Source organism: Stomoxys calcitrans, chromosome 4, assembly GCF_963082655.1.
Source record: "Stomoxys calcitrans chromosome 4, idStoCalc2.1, whole genome shotgun sequence".
Lineage (NCBI taxonomy): Eukaryota > Metazoa > Arthropoda > Insecta > Diptera > Muscidae > Stomoxys > Stomoxys calcitrans.
The window spans coordinates 134,052,520-134,071,392 of NC_081555.1; positions in this window are offsets into that span (position 1 = coordinate 134,052,520).

Below are 18,873 nucleotides of genomic sequence, written 5' to 3' on the forward strand. Positions count from 1 at the left end.
AGACCGATCCGCCAATTTAGGGTCTTAGGCCAATAAAAGCCACATTTATTATACGATTTTGCTGAAATTTGTGACAGTGAGTTGTGTTAAGCCCTTCGACACCCTTCGTCACCCTGACCGGATCAGATTTGGATATAGCTGCCATATAGACCGGTCCCACGATTTAAGGTTTTCGGCGCATAAAAGGCGCATTTATTGTCCGATGTCGTCGAAATTTGGGACAGTGAGCTAGGCAAGGCCCTTCGACGCCCTTCTTTAATTTCACTCAGATCGGTCCAGATTTGGATATAACTGCCATATAGACCGATCTCTCGATGTTATGTTTTGGGCCCATAAAAGGAGCATTTATTGTCCGATGTTGCCGAAATTCGGGACAGAGAGTTAAATAAAACCTCTCCATATATTTCTGCAATTCGGTTTAAAGTTTTGGCACCATAAAAGGCGCATTTTTAATCCAATTTCACTGAAATTTGACACAGTTGCTTATGTTAGGCTTTTCGACATCCGTGTCGTATATGGTTCAGATCGGTTTATTTTTAGATATATTTTGTTATACACAATTGAACACAATTGGACCAAATCGGAACATATTTCGATATAGCTGCAATGGAGCAGAAGGTATGCATTTTCACCTGATTTTGACGAAAGGTGGTTTACATATATAACCGAGGTGGAGGGTATCCAAAGTTCGGCCCGGATGAACTTCACGCCTTTTTACTTGTTGTTGCATTTTTTGTTAACTGAGCCAGAGCTTTGAATTTTGGAGCTTAGGTACACTATGGAAACCTAAATTGAAAGGTTAAGTAAGTATTCGAACTTTTATACATTAGGGTAATAAAAAGTACCAAAAAAGGTACGAAATGGGTGAACTTTGCACATGGCGAACGGGTAGAGCAAGAACTTCTAAATTTGGCTCAAATGATTGGTGTTGCCACAAGTAAACAACAAGAAACAAGTAAAAACGTGTTAAGTTCGGCCGGCCCGAATTTTTTATACCCTCCAACTTGGATCGCATTTGTCGAGTTCTTTTCACCGTAATTCTTTTTAGGCAAACAAAGGATAAAAGAAAGGAGTTGCTAAGTTTTTGGAGCTATACCAAGTTATGGTCCGATTCAGACCATATTTCAAATGAATATTGGAGAGCATAGTAAAAGCCATTGTGTAAAATTTCAGCCAATTCGAAAAAGAATTGCGTCCTTTAGGGGCTCAAGAGAAAAAAATGGGAGATCTGCTAATATGGGAGCTGTATCAAGCTATAGACCGATTCAGACCATATTTGACACGTATGTTGAAGGTTTTTGGAGAAGCCGTTGTACAAAATTTCAGCCAAATCGGACAATAATTACACCCTCTGGAGGCTCAAAATTTAAGATCCCAGATCGATTTATATGGCAGCTATATCAGATTATGAACCGATTTGAACCATACTAGGCACAGTTATTGGAAGTCATAACAAAACACATCGTGCTAAATTTTAGCAAATTCGAAAAGGAATTGCGCCCTCTAGAGGCTCTAGAAGTCAAGAACCCAGATTAGTTTATAAGTCAGCTATATCAGGTTATGAATCAATTTGAACCATATTTAGCATAGTTTTGTCATGACGATCATAACAAAACACTTTATGCACAATTTCAGCCAAACCGGATGAGAATTGTGCCCTCTAGTGGCTCAAAAAGTGTAGGTTCTAGATCCTTTTATATATCAGCTTATCTGGTTATGGACCGATTTGAACCATATTTAGCACAGTAGTTGAAACTCATAACGAAACACGTCATGCTGAATTTCAGCTAAATCGGATAGGAATTACACCCTGTAGAGGCTCAAGAATCAAGATCCAAGATCGGTTTATATGGCAGCTATATTAGGTTATGGACGGTTTATATGGGGGCAATATCAAAACATGCTGCGGCTATTTTGATATAGCCGCCATATAAACCGATCTTGGATCTTGACTTCTTAAAATAGTAGAGGGCACAATTCTCATCCGATTTGGCTGAAAATTGTCATGACGTGTTTTGTAATGATTTTCAACAAATGTGCTAAGTATGGTTTAAATCCGTCCATAACCTAATATAGCTGTCATATAAACTAAGGTATTTCCCCATAAATTACGTTTTTATACCCAGCGTCATAGGATGGTGGTATACTAATCTAATCATTCCGTTTGTAACACCTCGCAATATTGATCTGCGACCCCATAAAGTATATATATTCTTGATAGTCTCGACATTCTGAGTCGATATTGCCAGGTCCGTCCGTCTGTCGAAATCACGATAGCGATCGAACGCGCAGAGCTAGCCGCTTGAAATTTTGCACAGATACTTACTATTTATATAGGTCATTGTGAATAGCAAATGGGCCATATAAGTTAAGATTTAGATATAACTCCCATATAAAACGATATCCCGATTTGACTTCTTGAGCTCCTGGAAAGCGCAATTTTCGTCTGATTTGGCTAAAATGTTGCATGTAGTGTTCTATTATGACTTCCAACAGCTGTGCCAAATCGCTCTACAGCCAGATTTGGCTCCCATATAAACCGATCTCCCAATTTGACTTCTCGAGCCCCTGGAAGCCAAAATGTTTGTCCGATTTGGCTTAAATTTGCACATAGTGTTCTGGTATGACTTTCAACAACTGTGACAAGTTTGGTCCAAATCGGTCTATAATCCGATATAGCATCCATATAAACCGATCCCCCGATTTAACCATGGAAAACACAATTTTTGTCCGATTTGGCTTAAATTTTGCGAATAGAGTTCGGTTATGACTTTTAACAACCATTTCAAGTGCGGTGCAAATCTTTCTATAACCTGATATAGCTCCCATTTAAGCCGAACTTCCGATTTGCCCTATTGAGAATGTTTTAGTAGACGTATTATACCAAATTTGGCTTGTTTTGATTTAATTGGAGTATGCAGACCAATATAGATACGGCAAGACTTTCAAGATGTAAGCCTAAGAAAATCTTTCGTTCTGCGTTTTCGAAACGGGAACAGGACCGTTTGCAAAAACTATGAATTAAAAACAACCTCCTGTAAAATTGGGATTTTGTCGCTTACATCATTTTAGAAGGGAGGGTTCAATGTATACCATAGGTCGTGGATTCTCAAGATTCGGGCCGGTCAAACCTAGCACTGTTTTACTTTTTCTGTTGGACCAACTACTTTTGTAACACTGCTTTAACATTCAACTTTTGCCAGACCCCTCTAGAATAATGTTGTATGTATGGTTACTTCATATAGGAAAAACCAGTTAGGAAGAGCTAAAGTCGGGCGGTGCCGACTGTATAATACCGTACACCTACCCTATAAGTACAATGTGGGAGCTATATCCAATTCTGAACCATTTTTGATGGACCTCGGCCAGCAAAAATATTTTCAAAATGTAATACCTATGTTGACAAATGACAACATTATTGCAAATTACCCAAAAACCTGACGAACATATATATGGGAGCTATAACTAAAACTGAACCGATTTCCATAAAATTCTCCAGTCGAGAGTCATTAAAAAGTCCCTCCTGCGAAATTTAGAGATAATTGGGAAACAAATGCAGCTTTTATGGCTTCAGAACCTTTATCGGCAGATCGGTCTATATGGCAGCTATATCTAAATATAGTCCGATCTGAACCATATTTGGATCAGATGTCGGGAGGCCTAAAACTATTCACTGTTTCAAATTTCAGCGAAATGGGATAAAAATAAAGGTTTTATAGGCTTCAGGCCATTTATTGGGAGTTCGATCCATATGACAGCTATATCCAAATATAGTCCGATCTGATCCATATTTAAGTCGGATATCGGAAAGCTTAAAATAACTCACTTTTTCAAATTTCAGCAAAATTGGGTAATAAATAAAGATTTTATGGGCATCAGACCCTTTATCGGCCGATCGGTCTATATGGCAGCTATATATGGATATAGTCCGATCTGAACCACATTTGGGTTCTTTGTTGGGAGGCGTAAAACTACCCACTGTTTCAAATTTCAGCGAAATTGGATAAATATAAAGCTTTTATAGGCTTTAGGCCCTTTATCGGGAGATCGATCCATATGGCAGCTATATCCAAACATAGTCCGATCTGAGCCATATTTAAGTCGAATATCGGGAAGCTTAAAATAACTCACTGTTTCAAATTTCAGCAAAATTGGGTAATAAATGAAGATTTTATGGGCATCAGACCCTTTATCGGCCGATCGGTCTATATGGCAGCTATAAATGGATATAGTCCGATCTGAATCAAATTTGGGTCAGATGTCGGGAGGCCTAAAACTATTCACTGTTTCAAATTTCAGCGAAATCGGATAAATATAAAGGTTTTATAGGCTTTAGGCCCTTTATCGGGAGATCGATCCATATGGCAGCTATATCCAAAATAAAGTCCGATCTGAGCCATATTTAAGTCGGATATCGGGAAGCTTAAAATAACTCACTGTTTCAAATTTCAGCAAAATTGGGTAATAAATAAAGATTTTATGGGCTTCAGAACCTTTATCGGCAGATCGGTCTATATGACAGCTATATTTATATATAGTCCGATCTGAACCACATTTGGGTCCTTTGGTAGGAGGCGTAAAACTATTCTCTGTTTTAAATTTCAGCGAAATTGGATAAAAAATAAAGCTTTTATAGGCTTCAGGCCCTTTATCGGGAGATCGATCCATATGGCAGCTATATCCAAATATAGTCCGATCTGAGCCATATTTAAGTCGGATATCGGGAAGCTTAAAATAACTCACTGTTATAAATTTCAGGAAAATTGGGTAATAAATAAAGATTTTATGGGCATCAGAACCTTTATCGGCCGATCGGTTTATATGGCAGCTATATATGGATATAGTCCGATCTGAACCATATTTGGAACAGATGTCAGGAGTCCTAAAACTACTCACTGTTTCAAATTTAAGCGAAATTGGATAAAAAATAAAGCTTTTATAGGCTTCAGGCCCTTTATCGGGAGATCGGTCTATACAGCATCTATATCGAAATATGGTCCCATTTGGCCCGTTCAATAACTTAACCAGCGTGCATCAAAATAGGCATATCTGTGCCAAATTTTAGCTCCCTATATCAATATTTGAAGGCTGTAGAGTGATAACAACAGACGGACGGAAAGATAAAATTTTGCACATATCGTTGAGAAATGACTTCCAACTGCAAAGTATAGTCCTCAGTCCACAACCTGATATAGCCGCCAGAGAAACCGATCTCCAGATTAGAATTTTGCTCAAATAATTCTTATTACACACCAATAATTCGGTTAGCCAGATCGGTCTATGTTTTAACATAGCTGCAATATAAACCGACCTTAGGTCTTGACTTCTTCAGCTTCTGGAGAATACAATACTTCTCCGATTTTGCTGAAATTTTCTCGATTAGACTTCTTGAGATTCTGGAGGGTGCAATGCTTTCCACCTTGGTTGAATTTTTGCACAAATCGTTTTGTTATGACTTTCAACATCGGTACCACCGTGTTTGCCTTCAACAGACTTCTTTGCTGGAGCTTCTTCATCCATTCTAACAACATGACCTAGCCAACGCAGCCGTTGTATTTTGATGCGTGTAACTATGCTATCGTCGTCATATAGCTCATACAGCTCGTGGCTCATACGTCGCCTATATTCTCCATTAACGCAAACTGGTCCATATATTTTGCGAAGAATCTTTCTCTCGAATACTCCAAGTACTACCTCATCTGATTTCACAAGTAGCCATGCTTCAGAACCATATAACAGCACGGGTAATATCAGTGTCTTGTATAGTGTAATCTTCGTCTGTCGAGAGGTGGCCTTATTTCTAAACTGCTTACTTAGTCCAAAGTAGCATCTGTATGCCAGTATTATTCTTCGCTTAATCTCAAAACTGGTGTCATTCGTTTCGGTTACGGCGGTGCCGAAGTACATAAAGTTACTGACTATCTCAAAGTTGTGGTTCCCAACTTTCTCCATTTTCTTTATCTGCTCGGTTGTGCAAGGCTTTTTGGGAGTTGAAACCATCCATTTCGTTTTATCTCCATTTGCGGCCAGACCCATTTTCACTGACTCTCTTTCTATTCTTTCAAAGGCTGCAGTTACTACTTCCGGTGACCGACCTATGATATCGGTATCGTCGGCATAGGCGAGTAGCATGTGCTCTCTTATGATTAGTGTGCCATATCTATTCACTTCTGCATCTCGTATAATCTTCTCCAGCAGGATATTAAAGAGATCACACGAGAGGCTGTCTCCTTGTCTGAAACCTCGTTTGATATTAAATGGTTCGGAGAGATTCTTTCCTATTCTTAGTGAGGGACGCGTATCAGCAAGTGTCATCCTGCAGAGTCTTATTTTGCAGGGATACCAAACTCAGACATGGCTTGAAATACCTTTGAACGTAAAGGAGTATCGAAGGCGGCTTTGTAGTCAACAAAGAGATGGTAGGTGTTAATTTGTCCTTCTCGGGTCTTTTCCAGGATTTGGCGCAGTGTGAATGTCTGGTCTAGGGTGGATTTACTAGGTCTAAAGCCGCATTGATAGGGCCCAATTATCTCATTGACTTTAGGTTTAATCTTTCACACAATACGCTCGAGAGTATATTGTATGCGATGGGGAGGAGACTTATTCCTCTGTGGTTGGCACATTCCGTCCTGTCTCCTTTCTTGTGTACGGGACATAGTATGCTGAGGTTCCAATCATCGGGTATGGGTCCTTCTAGCCAGATTGCGCAGATAAGGTGATGCACACGCCTAATCAGCGTGTTGCCTCCGGTCTTAAATAGTTCATCGGGTAACCCGTCGGCTCCTGCTGCCTTGTTGTCGGGTCACTGCTACTTGGACCTCATTCTGACAAGGAGGTAAACATTCTATACCATCATCAGGGATTAGTTCTGCGGTATCCTCTTCGCGGCCAACATCGGACACTACATTAATAGGAAGTATATATCCAAAATTTCAGGTTCCTAGCTTTACTTCTTCGAAAGTTATCAGCTTTCGACAGACGGTGAGATGTATGGAAGGATGGATACTAAGACGATCAAGAAATTATATACTTTATGGGGTCATTGATGAATATATCTAGACGTTACAAACGGAATGACGAAACTAGTATGCTTCCATCCTATGTTGGATCGAATAATAAACTAAGAGTACTTTGTATTGTTTTAAAAGCCCAACAAATTTTTTTTTTTTCAACATTTTCGTTGAAAAGCGTTTACAATGGTTTTGCTAAACAAAAACATAGGAAAGGGAATCGTCTTTTCCAATCGTTGATTTCAAAGAAAAAAAAAGTATTTCTAAGTACTCGTCTGTCAAATTTGCGATGATGTTGTAAAGATTCACATCATAGAAGAAACAATTTTAAAATAAAAAGTTTTGTCAATAAACCACATTTGTAGGTTATTAAGTCTGTAACAAAACAACATGTTGTTATATCCCCCACTACGATGGTGAGCATATTCATTTAGTCATATGCTTTGGAAAATGTGAAAAAATCTAATTCCGACCCAACAAAGTATTGGGTTGCCCAAAAAGTAATTGCGGATTTTTCATATAGTCGGCGTTGACAAATTTTTTCACAGCTTGTGATTCTTTCTTCTGTCAGCTATCAGCTGTTACTTGTAGCTTGCTTTAGAAAAAAAGTGTAAACAAAATATTTTTGATTAAAGTTCATTCTAAGTTTTATTAAAAATACATTTACTTTCTTTAAAAAAATCCGCAATTACTTTTTGGGCAACCCAATATATAAGTATACGAGGGTTGCCTTTTATATTTCGGGATTGGACAACCCTTGTATTGCAATCTGCCAACTGACAACTCTACCGTAAAGCTTAACAATTTTGGGGTTATACGTTCTCAGAACGTTTTGACATACGAGCGCTATTTGTGTTGTTTATAGTAACTTAAAAGGGTTAATCTCGCCAAAAAAATGGAATTAAATCGTGAACATTTTCGTGCGATTATTTTTATATCCACCACCGAAGGATGGGGGTATTTTCATTTTGTCATTCTGTTTGCAACACATCGAAATATCCATTTCCGACCCTATAGAGTATATATATTCTTGATCAGCGTAAAAATCTAAGACGATCTAGACATGTCCGTCCGTCTCTCTGTTGAAATCACGCCACAGTCTTCAAAATTAGAGATATTGAGCTGAAACTTTGCTTTTTTTTATCCATAAGCAGGTTAAGTTCAAAGATGGGCTATATCGGACTATATCTTGGTATAGCCCCCATATAGACCGATCGGCCGATTTAGGTTCTAAAGCCCATAAAAGCCACATTTATCATCCGATTTTGCTGAAATTCTGTACAGATAGTTGTGTTACGCCCCCCGATACCCTTCGTCAATTTGGACCAGATCGGTTCAGATTTGGATATAGCTGTCATATAGACCGATCTCACGATTTAAGGTTTTGGATACATAAAAGGCGCATTTATTGTCCGATGTCGCCGAAATTTGGGACAATGAGTTAAGTTAAGCCCCTTGATATATTTCTGCAATATAAAATAGATCGGTCCAGATTTGGATATAGCTGTCATATAGACCGATCTCTCGATTAAAGGTTTTGGCCCATAAAAAGCGCATTTATAGTCCGATGTCACCGAAATTTGGGACCAAAAAGTTAGGTTAAGCCCGTCGATATACCTCTGCAATATAAAACAGATCGGTCCAGATTTGGATATAGCTGCCATACAGACCGATCTCTAGATTTAAGGTCCTGCGCGCATAAAAGGCGCAGTAATTGTCTGATTTTGCCAAAATTTGGGACAGTGCGTTGCGTAAGGCCCTTCTACGTCCTTCTTCAATTTGGCCCAGATCGGTCCAGATTTTGGTATAGCTGCGATATAGACCGATCTCTCGATTTAAGGTCTTGCGCCCATAAAAGCCACATTTATTTTCCGATTTTGCTGAAATTTGGGACAGTGAGTTGCGTTGGGCCCTTCGACATCTTTCGTCAATTTGGCTCAGATCGGTCCAAATTTGGATATAGCTGCCATATAGACCGATCCTCAGATTTAGGGTCTTAGGCCCATAAAAGCCACATTTTATATCCGATTTGGATGAAATTTGGCACAGAAAGTTGTGTTAGGCCCTTCAACATTCTTCGTCAATTTGGCCCAGATCGGTCCAGATTTGGATATAGCTGCCATATAGACCGATCCTCCGATTTATGGTCTTAGGCCCATAAAAGCCACATTTATTATCCGATTTTGCTGAAATTTGGGACAGTGAGTTGCGTTGAGCCCTTCGACATCCTTCGTCAATTTGGCCCAGATCGGTCCAAATTTGGATATAGCTGCCATATAGACCGATCCTCTGATTTATGGTCTTAGGCCCATAAAAGCCACATTTAATATCCGATTTTGCTGAAAATTGGGACAGTGAGCTGTGTTACTAACCTCGACATCCTTCGTCAATTTAGCCCAAATCGGTACAGATTTGGATATAGTTGCCATACAGACCAATCCTTCGATTTTGGGTCTTAGGCCCATAGAAGCCACATTTATTATCCGATTTTGCTGAAATTTGGGACATTGAGTTGTTTTAGGCCCTTCGACATGCTTCGTTAATTTGGCCCAGATCGGTTCAGACTTGGATATAGCTGGCATATAGACCGATCCTCCGATTTAGGGTCTTAGGCCCATAAAAGCTACATTTATTATCCGATTTTGCCGACATTTGTAACAGTGAGTTAAGTTAAACCCCTTGACATACTTCTGCATTATGGCCCAAATCGGTTCACATTTGGATATAGCTGCCATGAAGACCGATATCTTAATTTAATATCTTGGCCCCATAAAAGGCGCATTTATAATCCGACGTCACTGAAATTTGACACAGTGACTTATTTGAGGCTCTTCGACATCCGTGTCGTATATGGTTCAGATGGGTTTATTTTTAGATATAGCTACTAAAAAGACCAATATTTTGTTATACACAATTGAACAATGACTCCTACTTATTAGAATTTGGTCCAAATCGGAACATATTTCGATATAACTGTTATGGGACATAAGGTATGCAATTTTCACAGGATTTTGATGAAATGTGATTTACATATATACCCAATATATCCAAAGTTCGGCCCGGCCGAACTAAACGTCTTTTTAGTTGTTTATTTACAACTTTCGACGTGAATTAACTCAACAACAATGCATCGATGAACTTAATTCAAATTTTTGGCGATGAAGCTCCATCAAGGACCATTTTTTTATCGATGGTGTGGTGAATTCGACCGAGGTCGTAGTTCACTCCAAGACGAATTACGAGAAGGTCGTCCAAAATCAGTGATTGTTTCAAAAACCATAGATGCTGTGCGCCAACTGATATTACAACATCGTTATGTGACCTTTGGTGAGATTAAGACAACCTAAGGCATTAGTGGGACCGGGGGTCCCAGACCGCAGACTTTCCAGGTGCAGATACGCAAATCATGGTCCATAAAACATTTGCGGGGGTTGTCAACATATGGGGATTCGTTTTTATCCTTCATTGTTTACTTTCATTTTTAATGACCTCTCCCTGACGCACCCTGTATTTAGTGCTGTGATTCTTTCTATTTTCATCTAACATCAGGGTCCCAGGTCTGACATTGAGCTCTGAAGACAACCTCAGGGCATATCGGCTTTGGGGCAGAATATAATTACCTTATGAATGCTTTAAATACCATAGGTGATCTAAGGCCCTCGAAACTGGCCGTTAATTGTGCGACGACAAAGCTCCCGCTTGGAATGATTAAATCAGAGTCCGTCGAACTACTGTAATCGCAAATTGCTTTATTTATTTATTTTTTAAGAACCAATTTTCCACAAGAAGTCTTTTAATTTGAATATTTAAGTATAGGCACCAGAAACACATTTGGAAACAATTTTCTACGAAATTCAAATTTCAAAATTTAAGCCACAAATGGCTACGTTTAACTTTTTGCCTTGTTTTATGCTAGGCAAGCATCGTGTTTTATCTCCAGTTTATAGGAACATTAAATCGTGTATGGGTTTTTGTTGACATTTTTCGGTGTTTTTTGTTATTCTTGTTAGGAATGCAAATACATGCAAACAAAAGAAACATAAACAATGCATTCAACATCCATGCGCAAACAATGAACAATCGGTGTTTTGCCAAAATGTTGGCATTTTGTTTCTCAATTTGTATTGAATACGGTTTTTTATTCAGTAGTAGTTTTATGCTTTTTTCTAGTTGTGCCAATCATACACTAAAGTGACTTATTTCTGTTGTTATCGCTAGCTTATTTTGTCAAAATTTTTTCCAAAAATTTTATTTGAGGTTTTTTGAAAACAGTTGCTGCTCTAATGCGATCGTTATTCATGCCAAAGGTTGATAGATTTATATTTTTTATGGAGTTAATTTGTTTACCATTTTCTTGGCCATTTCATGGAATCCCCAATTCCTACCAGTCGTATGGATGTGAACGTAATTCCTATGAAACTTCGTGCCTATTTACCAATATACGGCATCATATAGTAAATATGGGGAAAAAATATTTCATTTGATGCGGATGGTGAGAATTTAAAAATTGATTTTTGTTTTTAAATCAATAACAATTTTTAAAGCCATTAAATGTTTGGTTAGTACTTGAAGAGAGGCCGAATCAAGCAAAAACGTTCTATTGGTTTGCCCAAAAAGTAATTGCGGATTTTTCATAAAGTCGGCGATGACATTTTTTTTTTCACAGCTTATGACTCTGTAATTGCTTTCTTTCTTCTGTCAGTTATCAGCTGTTACTTTTAGCTTGCTTTAGAAAAAAAGTGTAAAAAAGTATATTTGATTAAAGTTCATTCTAAGTTTTATTAAAAATGCATTTACTTTCTTTTAAAAAAATCCGCAATTACTTTTTGGGCAACCCAATATGTTCGGCCAAGACAAATTTTGGTAACACGCCACCATAAATTCTACTACACAAACGAAAATCCTTGAAATGTACATATTCTTTATGTGCAAAATTGCTGCAAATTAGTCAAAAACTGAAGTATTCTTGGAGCCGTATAAGAATAATAAGGAAATCGGTTTATACGGGGGCAAAAATGTACCCAAATCAGAATCCAATTGCAGCTTCCTGGGGCCCATCATGACAAATCGGGAGATCGGTTTATATGGAAACAACTAGCAGAACCGGGCCCGCTTCGCTGTGCCTACTTTAACTCTCTAATATCTTTTTAAAGTGGGAAGACTTCGCCCTGAATGCGGATATCGAATTCGTGACATTGTAGCCTATGACGCTGAACGCGTTCGAATCCTGGAGAGAAAATCGAACAAAGCGGTGTTTATCCCCTCTTAATGTTGGCGACATTTGCGAGATATATCATCATTTAAAAAATTTTCCCCAAAGAGGTGTTGCACTGCGGGACGCCGTTCGCACTCGGCTATAAAAAAAGGTCCCTTATCATTGAGTTTAAACTTGAATCGGAAAACACTCATTGATGTGTTAGTATTTGCCCCTTCTCGGTTCCTGGCATTAATTTTCTTCCTTAGGGTAATGTTTTCATTTGGGGAGGGATAGCACTTCAGACATTTCGACTCAAATATGGATATGAGATTCGTGCTGCACATCCAAATTCCTTTAATATGAGCCCCATATTGCCATGGCACTTTGCACTGAAAATAGGTATAAAATCGTTCTTTATTCTCAACGGAAATGAAGTTCAGTTTAGGGGGTGCTTAAAAGCAAACTCCAAAATTGGATATCAAATTCGTTGTCTACTCTCAAATACCTTTCATTTGAGTCCCATATTGTCATAATGGGTCAAATAACCCATTTGACGTACCTTTAGTAGGAAAAACGCCACCTAGACTTAAACGCAAATTTGAATGTCATATTTGTAATCTAATCCCAAATACCATTCATTTGAGTCTCATATAGGCTTGGTTGGCTAATATGCCCATTTGCGGGTATTTGGGGGTGGGCGACCTCTCATTACTTAGACCTAATGTTTTATGCCACATTTGTAATCTACTGCCTAATACTTTCCATTTGTGTCCCATATTGACATTAACCTCGAACATATCTGCTTAGAGGAGTTTTGGGGTTGGGGGCCCGCTGGGTACTTGGACCCAAATTTTAATGCCACATGCGTTTTCTGGTCTCCAATGTCTTTTATTTGATACCCTTATTGTGGCCATCGGACCACTTTCGGATATGGGAGGCATTTTTGGCGTTAGGGGGAGAGTCCGCCTCCACCCGATATCAAAAAATTATATACCCTATGTTTGCTTCCACTCAAACGTACACAATCTATGAAAATTTTAAGAAAATCGGTTCAGCCAAGTATCATATAGTCATAATGAGCCTTATGGCGTTTCGAACTGATTTTGTATGCCAGATTCGAACTCTACTCCCGAATACCTATCATTTGAGCCCCATATTGCCATGATCGTCAAATATACCTATTTTAAGGGGTTTTGGGGCTGGGGTGGTCCCCCAGGTACTTGAACCCAACTTTTCTTATGAAATTCATACTCTACTCTTGAATACCTTTCATTTGAATCCTATATTATCCCGATCGATCCTTTTTTATTTTTTGGTAGTATTTTTGGGGTAGGGGGGAAGGTCCTCCCCCTCCCGATATCAAAAATTATTATGGCCTATGTTTCCTTCCAGACCAGATAAGAAATCTACTCCCGAATACCAATCATTTGAGCCCCATATTGAAATGAACGTCCAATATGTCTGTTTGGACGAATTTTGGGGTTGGCCCGATGGGTACTTAGACTCAAATCTGAATACCACATTCGTATTCTACTCTCCAATACCTTTCATTTGATACATATATTGTCCTGATCGGTCTACTTTTGATTTTGGGTTATGTTTTTTGCCATAAGGGCCTCCCCCTTATCCTCCCCCTGTCCGTCCTTCCTTCTGATACCGAAATAGTATATAGCCTATGTTTCCTTCCAGACCAACCTATACAATAAGCGAAAACTTCGAGAAGATCGGTTCTGCCGTTTTTCAGTCTAAACCGGATAAACAAACCGAGTCCCACATATCCGTGATTGGCTAATGTGCCCATTTTGGGCGTTTTTGTAGGGTGGCATGACCCCCAATACTACGATCTGATTTTGTATGCCAGATTCGTTATCTACTCCAACTTTAGATTTTGGGTGGTGATTTTGGGGTAACGGTGGAGGGTCCGCCCCCTTTCGTTATCAATAAATTATAAAGCCTATTCCTAATTCCTGACCATGTTCGTAATCTACTGCCGAATACCTTTCATTTGAGTCCCATATTGTCATGATCGTCAAATAAACCTATTCTAAAGGGTTTTGGGGGTGGGGCGGTCCCCCAGGTACTTGGACCCAACTTTTATTATGAAATTCGTACTCTACTCTTGAATACCTTTCATTTGAATCCCATATTGTCCCGATCGATACACTTTTATTTTTGGGTAGTACTTTTGGGGTAAGGGGAGGGTCCGCCCCCTCCCGATATCAAACAATAATATAGCCTATGTTTCCTTCCAGACCAACCTACTCAATCTGTTAAAAATTTCAAGGTAATCGGTTCAGCCGTTTTTGAGTCTATACGGAACAAACAAACACAAATTGAATTTTATATATGGAAACAATATCAGGTTATAGAACGACTTCAATCGTAACTGGCGCCGTTGTTGAAAGTTATAACTAAAAACTAAGAGCAGATTTAACCAAAACTAGCCCACACAGGCACGCTACGTTGTGCCATCTTTTACAATACACAAAACAAAAATTTCCTTATATTTGTGATCCAAACTTCTAGGGTTCGTGGTTGAATCTTGGCGAAAAAGTTACACTCAAAGAAATTTGTTAGTAAATCAACAAAAAAATTGTTGAGTAACTGGAAATGGGAAATCAAAATTTTTGCAAAATCGGCAAACATTTCCTGCTGTTTTCATATTTTTAGGTTTAGTGTTTCCCTAACACCCCATTATGGAACAAATTAGAAGGAAACTAACTTCAAACAATATCAATTGAGTGCTGCCCGATTCAAATTTAAGCTCAATGATAAGCGGACCCCCTGTTTTATGCGAGTCCGCACGGCATGTCACTAAAAAGTGACACTTCTTTGTTGAGAAGTTGTACATGGCTGAAATACTCGAAAATGTTGCCAGTATTTGGTGAGGGGATAACTACCGCTGAAAAAAGTTTTAAGGTGTTCTCGCCGACAAGATTTGAAACCGGGCGTTTGGTCACGATAGGCGGGCATGCTAACCCATGCACCACGGTGGCTAACATATGGTAAATGTCATAAATACTTTAAGAAGTTGTATATTTCAGCTAATCCGCAAGTTTTAGAGTTTCAAGACTCAATTTAGGTATTGTTTAGAAGTTAAAAATTTTTCCTGCAATCTTAAAAACTTTATCCTAAAATCGGCAAAGAGTGTTTGCTGATATGAGAAAACTTATTTATCTGGGTTGAAGCCCACATATTTTCAAGCCTTCATAGGTTCTACTGGTTCTACAATACATTCTTATAATTTTTTTATGGCCGATCGGAAATCAATTCACGAATTCGTAGCCTACTGATATTTGATCTGAAATGTGTATGTCCTCTCTTCTAAATGACTTTAATTTAAAGCAAAATGTTATGATCGTGTTAAAGGTTCGTTTATTAGTCTATTAAGGAGAGACGGGTGCACATATATTTCACTTTGAAATCAAATCTGGGGATCTGTGTATAAGGGAGATGTACCAGGTTATAGACCGATTCGGACCGAACTTGGCACAGTTGTTGCAAACCGTAACAGAACACTGCATGCAACCAAATCGGACAAAAAATGCAGTTTCCAGAGACTTATGACGTCAAATCGGGAGATCGGTTTATATGGGAGCTACATCTAAATCCAAAACGATATGACCCATTTGCAATTCCCAATGACCTACACCAAAGATAATTATCTGTGCATAATTCCAAGCGGCTAGCTCTGCGCTTTCGACCGCTATGGTGATTTCGCCAGACGGACGGACGGACATGGCTAGGTCTAGACGATCAAGAGTATATATACTTTATGGGGTCTTAGACGAATATTTCGAAGTGTTACAAACGGAATGACTAGATTAGTATACCCCATCCTGTTTGATAAAGAACAAATTTTCAGGGCTGAGCAATTTTTCTCATACTTGCTTCGTTTCCTTTAAAATTAAAAATACGTCTTATGCACCAAGTGATGAGCCCTGCAACAAATTCCTTTTATTTGTGTTTAATCAAATCAAGATAGTGGCATTTATTGGAGAATATCACTTCACAGTGGACACGAACAAATACTCCTTCCATCCATGTCATTCCTTACCATTCCAATGTTTTCAAAAAGCTGTGATGGAATGTTTTTTAAAAAGACCAAGGGGAGGGATAATTTTAAAAATAAATTCATTATTTCAAATTACTTTGTGTTACTAGGATTCCATGACATGGTATATGGAATGAGATATACTCCCTACACTCCAATATGCCCAAATGTGTTATTAAATTTTAAACATATTGATCCAATATAAGCATCATCTCAACCAAAAACATCAACATCAACATCAGCAACAACAACAACACAACACCTCAAGTACATTTTGGACAGGCCATAACGTTGTTTAAAAATAAATGGACATAAGATATTTTAAGGATTTTAATGTGTGTCCTCCAATCCCCTAAACACACGCAAGACACCAGAGAGTGGGCAGCAGGCAAGCGATGCGTAATGGAAGTTATTTTTCGATGGCCATCACGCCCGTCAAACACATGTGAACGCAGGAAGAGATAATAAAAAACACACCCTTGGAGAGGGAACGAAAATGTTTTCTTCGGAGGGAAATGGTAAACCAGAATATGAGTTAAGTGAAGCTTTCAAAAAAAAAAAATTTTTTTTTGTTGATAGCCTTACAACGGTTTTCGGTTTACAAAGATCTTTGCCCAGTAGCCAACCAGCCAGTGGACCATAAATCCAATGATAAAACCAATAAACACACAGCTTTTGAAAGTATGTGACGTCCCACCAAGCTCATATCACACTCCTGTATGTTTGGCACTTTAGAGTAATGTGTTATGTCTTCAAACGCTGATGTGTTTTGCTTGTTAAGCTTTATAGGAATTTTATTGGAAATTTATTTCACAAGAGATGCCTTGAGTATGGAGCATTTCTATGCACTCTGAAATAGTTTTACGTTTGACCACGTCCTTTATATCTTAAAACAAGTAAAAGTGCGTTAAAATCGATGGGGCCGAATATAATATACCTTACACTATGGATCGCATTTAATACGTTTATATGGGAGACTAGCCGACCCGGACCCGGACCGCTGCGACTTCTTTAACTCTCTAATATCTTTTTAGGGTGGGAACACTTCGCCCTGAATGCTAATATAGAATTCGTGCCATTATAGCCTATGACGCTGAATGTGTTCGAATTCTGGCGAGAACATCGAACAAAGCGGTGTTTATCCCCTCTTAATGTTGGCAAAATTTGCGAGGTACAATGCCATGCATGGTCATTTAAAAAATTTTCCCCAAAGAGGTATTGCACTGCGGAACGCCGTTCGGACTCGGCTATAAAAAAAGATCCTTTATCATTGAGTATAGACTTGAATCGGAAAACACTCATTGATGTGTGAGAATTTGCCCCTTCTCGGTTCCTGGTATTAATGTTCTTCCTTAGGGTAATGCTCTCATTAGGGGTGGGATGGCACCTCAGACATTTCGACTCAAATATGGATATAAAATTCGTGCTGCAATATCAAATCCCTTTAATTTGAGCCCCATATTGCCATGGGCGGTAAATATGAACCATTTGGAGGGTGTTTTGGGGCTGGGGCTGCCACCGCCACTATGAGTGAAAATAGATATGAAATCATTCTTTATTCCCAACGGCAATGAAGTTTAGTTTAGGGGGTGCCTTAGGGTAAACCCCAAAATACTTGGCTCCAAAATTGGATATCAAATTCGTTTTCTTACTCTCAAATACCTTTCATTTGTGTCCCATATTGTCATGATGGGTCAAATAACCCATTTGACTTTTCTTTAGTAGGAAAAGCGCCGCCTAGACTTGAACGCAAATTTTAATGTCATATTTGTAATCTAATCCCTAATACCTTTCATTTGAGTCCCATATAGGCTTGGTTGGCTAATATGCCAATTTCGGGGTACTTGGGGGTGGGCGACCTCCCATTTGTTGGACCTAATGTTTTATGCCATATTTGTAATCTACTATCTAATACTTTTCATTTGAGTCCCATATTGATATAAACTTCGAATACATCTGTTTAGAGGAGTTTTTGGGTTGGGGGGAGCCCGCTGGGTACTTGGACATAAATTTTTAATACCATATGCGTTTTCTGGTCTCCAATGTCTTTTATTTGATACCCTTATTGTGCCCATCGGACCACTTTCGGTTATGGGTGCCGTTGTTGGGGCAAGGGGGAGGGTCCCCCTCCACCCTATATCTTAAAAATATATAGCCTATGTTTCTTTCCAGACAAACGTACACAATCTATGAAAATTTAAAAAAAATCGGTTCAGCCAAGTATCATATAGTCATAATGGGTCTAATGGCGTTTTTGAGGGGTGGCGTGACCCCCTATACTTCGATCTGATTTTGAAAGCCAGATTAGAAATCTACCCCAGAATACCTTTCAATTGAGCCCCATATTGAAATGAACGTCCAATATGTCAGTTTGGGGGAGTATTTGAGGTTGGGGTGGTCCGATGGGTACTTAGACTCAAATTTTAATACCATATTCGTATTCTACTCTCCAATACCTTTCATTTGATACCTATATTGTCCTGATAGGTCCACTTTTGATTTTGGGTTGTGTTTTTGGCATAAGGGGGAGGGTCCGTCCCCCTTCCGTTATTAATGAACTATAAAGCCTATTCCTACTTCCTGACCATATTCGCAAACTACTCCCGAAATCC